The sequence below is a fragment of the Pinus tabuliformis genome, chromosome 1_2, assembly GCF_031772625.1.
Source record: "Pinus tabuliformis cultivar Carrire ecotype Pingquan chromosome 1_2, CPIR1, whole genome shotgun sequence".
Classification (NCBI taxonomy): domain Eukaryota; kingdom Viridiplantae; phylum Streptophyta; class Pinopsida; order Pinales; family Pinaceae; genus Pinus; species Pinus tabuliformis.
The window spans coordinates 574,240,316-574,245,907 of NC_142298.1; positions in this window are offsets into that span (position 1 = coordinate 574,240,316).

The window sequence follows — 5,592 nt, forward strand, 5'->3', positions numbered from 1 at the left end:
GCGATCTTGATCTGTTGGTACCCTGAGAAACTGTCGTGAAGGAGTAGGCTTCCTATCCACCCACATTTTCCAGTACCTCGTTTGTAAATGGTGTCAGAAATGGATCGTTAACACATGCATTATTGAGCTTCCTGAGATCCATAGAGATGCAAATTTCACCCTTTTGTTTCTTCTCCTACACAACCATAGGACTTACCTAGTAAGACTCCTCTACTGGTTCAATTGTTCCTGCTGCAAGCATCTTGTCCAAATCTTCGTGGACCTTCGCTTTGTATTTTGGATTCAACCAGTAAGGCTACTGCTTAACTAGCTTTGCATCTCGCTTCAGGGTTATCTTCGTCATTCCCAGGTCACCAAGGATCCCTTTTAACTTTATGATTTTTGTTGGAAATAAATCTTGATATTCTTGAAGCAACTCAACGACCTTTTCCACCGTGGCATCATCCCAATAGTCCCCAAGCATTGCATGCTTCGACACTTCATCCGTTCCAATGTTTACTTGTTTAGTTTTCAGCGACGCGGTGATGTCTGGATCCTCGATTGCTAGTCCGTGCACTTCGCCAATCCCCTCTGTTTCCAGAAAATTGATGTTTCTAGGGTCATCCTCATCATCTTCTACCTGCACATTGTAACATTCCATGGCCTGGCTCAGCTATCGCGACCAGTCTGGTTGTGAAATTTCTTCTAGTTCCAGTGGTATTTTGAAAATAGCGACCTTCACAACCTGCAATGCATCGTCCACAGTATCCATCCATTGATCTTCAAAGAGGAATGTTGACAGAAACCCTTCACTCAACATATCCCACTCGCTTGTGCCATGTTGGAGCTCTGCTTCTGTATACCAGTTCCTTGGAATGACATCCAGGGTATCATAAAATAAGTGTACCCACTCCAGTTGAGGCTCTTCTCCATAGGCATGGACCCATTTGGTAAGGTTCATGCATGGATCATCACATCCATCGTATTTCTCCATTATTCATAGTTCCGGCCTCCTAAGTCTTATCTGCATCATGTGCCTGCAGCCGCGCCAATCTTCGAAGGTTCCTTCATGTGTGCCCCACCATCGCGCAAGTGTCACGTGCAATTCCCATTACAACGCATCAAACCGTTGGTGCTCTGGTACCGCGCTTTCAAACTTGGTTAGGAATTCATCTACTTCTGTCAGCCCATCATACATCAGTAGGTCGTGATCCTAAGCTCTAATGCAATACAAAGGTTTAGTCATCATATTGCAGTGTAACGTGGTTACTTCGTTCAACTAGTTATGCTACCGCTTGTCTTATTCATCTGAATCTTCGGTGCAGGATTCTGCATGGCCCCACAATATTCTCCCTTCCTCTGTTGGCTTGACCCATTCTTGATTTCATGCAGAAATTTTTTAGATACAATCTAATTCATCGTCACTCCCTGCGTTGCACATGGGTTCAGTGTAACGCGGTCCTTTAGCCGGATCTAGTGGAATGACTATGCGGAGAGACTTCTTCTCAAATATCATTTTCCGCTTCTTTAAATTAATAACCCCATTCATATCGGTGGCCCAATCTATCCCTAACAACATAGGGTAAGGGCTACTTTCATCCACAATTTCTATTACTTCAAAGTTCGTCCAGGTGCTTGCACCTTCTATATCTATTGTAATTCCTTGCAGTCTTCCCATGGGCAGGATCTTCTATTGGTTTTCCATCCACACTTGAATAGGATACCATTATAGTGTGGGCTTGCCCATGCACTCCCAAGTCTATTTAGGTAGTACATTTGCATCTGAGCCCAAGTCTAGAATGATTTGATCCATCTCATAGTAGCCCATCTGCATTGTTAATCGCATTTCCCGCCCAGTACGCGAAGCATGTTTCCCCAATTTTCTAACCATGCTAGGTTCACTCAACCCTATGTACTTATTTATCAATTCTTGTAAGCCCCTAACCGCCCTATTATCATGAAGAAATTTCATTCATGTCTCTAAAAAGGTAGTCAGCATCGAGGGATCCCTTTCCGGCTCGGGTTTATCCCTACAACCTAGGGTAGAGACCTCCACAAAGCTCTCCCCACTTCCAGACATGTCTCCATGCGAACCCCGAAATCATCCTTGGTTACTTTCCTCTTATCCTCCCCTGTAGTTGTGCCACTTCTGAGCACCATGTTTATATTGGGGTCTTCCCCGCGTGGTTCGACACTCATCATTTGGACGTTCTGTGTTGTCGTAGGTTGTGTTGCCCTCTTCTCACATATCTGTGCTATCAATGTGGGGCAATCTATTATTTCATGATCGAACTGCTCGTAGTAGGGGCATGATATTTTGGTCGGGTTGGTACAGTCATGCACGTAGTGTCCTGGTCCTTCGCAGTTGTAACAGATTAGCTACTTGTGACTCCTTCCTGGCCCCATTCATCCCCGTCCTCATCCACATTGTTGGAACCCACTGCGTGCTATCTCTGCGGCTGGATCCTAACCTCGCTCTTCAGTCTACATTGTGTAGATAGGTGACTGGTGCATCAATAATTGATAAATATGGCAATTTTGCTCCTCGTGGGCCACCGATCTGCAAAAGTTGCAAAATAGCTGCTGGGGGGTCTAGCTAAATTTTGGTAGTAGATGATAGTTTTCCATGTTGTGCATTCCTCCCACCTGACAGATTGCACACCAGAGCGAGGGTGTCACACCTGGCCCTGCTTGTGCCTCTGGTCGTAACGGTGTTGGTCCCCCTGTTACCACATAGTTCGCAAAGACCAGACAGTGATCTTTATCATGACCATGGCTTCTACACTTTATACAACACACTTCCTCCCAGGCTTCTAGGTGAGGTGCCTGTTCTTGTTTTAACTTCTGCATTTCTAAACATGGGTTTTGTATTTGCGAGTGGATTTGCTGAACTCCCAACATCGGATCCTGTATCGGTGTTTCATGCAACCTCATTGTTGTCTCTAATGCTTCAGCCTAGGTTGAGATCTTTTGTTGTGACAGCACCGTCCTCAGATGTGGTGTCAATGATGCCACAAACCACGTGCAGTGCTGCACATCTGACAATGTCATGTTTTCCTCACAGATTGTACTTTTCAATCTCTGATCTAAATCCCACGAAGTTTCACCAGGCATCATCGCGATCTCGTTGAACCCTATGATCGACTGCATTTTTGATTTTGGCCAGCTAAATTCTTTTTTCAATTCGCCCTGGATATCTACTGTTCCTGCATTTGGGTGATCCCTTGAGTACTTTATATACCATGTCAGTTCTCGGTCCTGTAGTGCGCTAACTAGGGTAGCCTTTTTGATGTTATCATCCATAACTCTGTGCGTTTCCCATACTACTGTTACCCAGAACCAAAATTGTTTTGGATCTTCGCTTCCTGCTCCTTTGAAGACCGGTAACTGGATCACGCTCATCATGGCTAACCTCTGGTTTGCACGTTGGTGGACCTACTATGAGCTCGTATCGCTCCTGATCCAATCAATCGTCAAACTCTTTTTCCGTAGGGTTCCAGAGTCCCGACATCAGACATCCCTTAGGAAGATCCTGGTCCCGGCAATAGAACCATTTGTTGGCGTATTGGGCCCTGACCCAAGTTCGGAAGAGTTATTTAGCCAAACAAATCTCGTAGCTACTGGCCCTTTTGGGAACAGTCCGTGGAGCGTGGACTGAGGTCTCACTTGAGGTAGCAAGGGAGGGTGTTGGGACCAGGTTTCCACACCCTTGGGATGTCACGATGTGGTTTGGAGGAGTCGTGCGTTATTCTGTGGCCTCGCACCACTCTGCTTACAAGTAGATCTGTAATAAGGAAATTACTTAATACTTATTATTAATGAGTTTTTATAGATCAGATCTCATTTTTATGGTCTTTAAGAAAACATTTAATAGAGATAACTAGTGCGCATACCCAGAAAAGTTATAGATTTGCATAAACTCATAACATAAGCACACAAATCAAACAAATATCTCAATCATAAATTAACCAGATCCACAATAATTCAGAATCAATACCATATTTCAGAACCAACTTATCTTTATTCAACTCTTTTGCCAATACATCCAGATTTGCCTTGCACACACAGCTGCAGAGCCTCTATCTACCCACCAACACCCTTGACTCGAACTTACAGATGCCAAAAATACTGTCTTCGCAGACCCGTAGCACTACGATTCATTCAAACCTAAAAATTTGCTTTCTACCCTTAGAGCCTCGCTCTATTTATACATTCCCATGGTCTACGGACCATGGGCAGGCCGACTTACTTCCCATTATTCTATATTTTTTCTTGGGTGGAAAACCCTTTGACTCGACTTATTACATTTCACGCTCCTCATATTTCGGAGTTTTACAATATTTTCATCCTAACTTATAGGCTTTAATCCCCAAAACTGTTACGCGGGACCTGCGCTACCCAAAACCTGGATAATAGAATGCCATATTTCGGTGGGATGTCAACAACTACAATATCCATAAGGATGTTCTTGGCAGGATATTGAACTAAGGTAACATAGAGGTATTTAATCAACCCCAGACACTTTAATTTACTTGAGTCAAATGAAAATAAGTCCTTGTAAGGTCTTATAACATCTAGGTTCAATTTTTCCATTACTGACTTGGGCATTAAGTTGTGGGAGGCACCAAAATCCAACATGGCATTATGAAGGATTTTGTCGTGGATGCCAGGGATAATATAGAAAGGTGGTATCTCTCCTAGTGGTTTTCCATTGACATCTGGATCAAATATAAGTTCACTTTGGTCATCAAACAGGTTAACAGAATCTTCATTTTCAGTAACGTTCAGGGTCTGGTTTATCTATGTTTTGTAGGTTTCATTCTTGATTAACTTTGTTAAAGGGCCTGAAATCTTTAGCTTAGCTACCTTTACTCTCAAATTAAAAGGTAAAGGGGCTTTCTCTGTTTGAGTGTTTGTACTTTTGACAGCACGGATTTGAGTGGGATGGTCTTCTTTTCCTTTATTGGGGACTTCCTTTTGTGAATTTCCCAATGTAGTATTTTGAGATGTGTCCACTGGTTTTTTGGGGGAAGTTGAAGAAGAGGGTTGATCATCAGAAGGTTGACTAGGGGTTATATCTTCAACGGTAGGACCAAAAGGATTTTGGTTTTGTCTCGGGAGAATCTACACGATTTTAGAAACCGGGGCTTCTTTGATTTTCTTTGGTTGATTTGGAATTGTTTTCTTGGTTTGGTCACAGATATCAGAATTATTTTTACTCCTCAGGTTATACTACTTATGTACTTCAAAGATGGCAGAATCATAACCTTGTTTATAGTCAAATGACTCTCCAGACTGGATTTGCAATTGTTGCGGCATACGCAATTCTTAATCATCTTGGGTCAGAAAAACAACACCTTCATCATCTAATCCCATCAGGTTAATCTATGTGTCTTGCTCTGGGTCTTCAGGATGGGATGTTTCTACATAATTTTCCTGGACAGGAGGTCTTATATTCTGATCAGGTTCATTTTTTTTAGTATTTTAGGTTTGGTCTTACCTAAAGTTTGGGTTTTGAACTGGAGGTGTCTGTTGATTATCCCATTGGGGTTTCCTCTCTATATTCTCTATTCTATTCCTTAACTTTTCCATGCCTTTTGTTAAACTATCTAT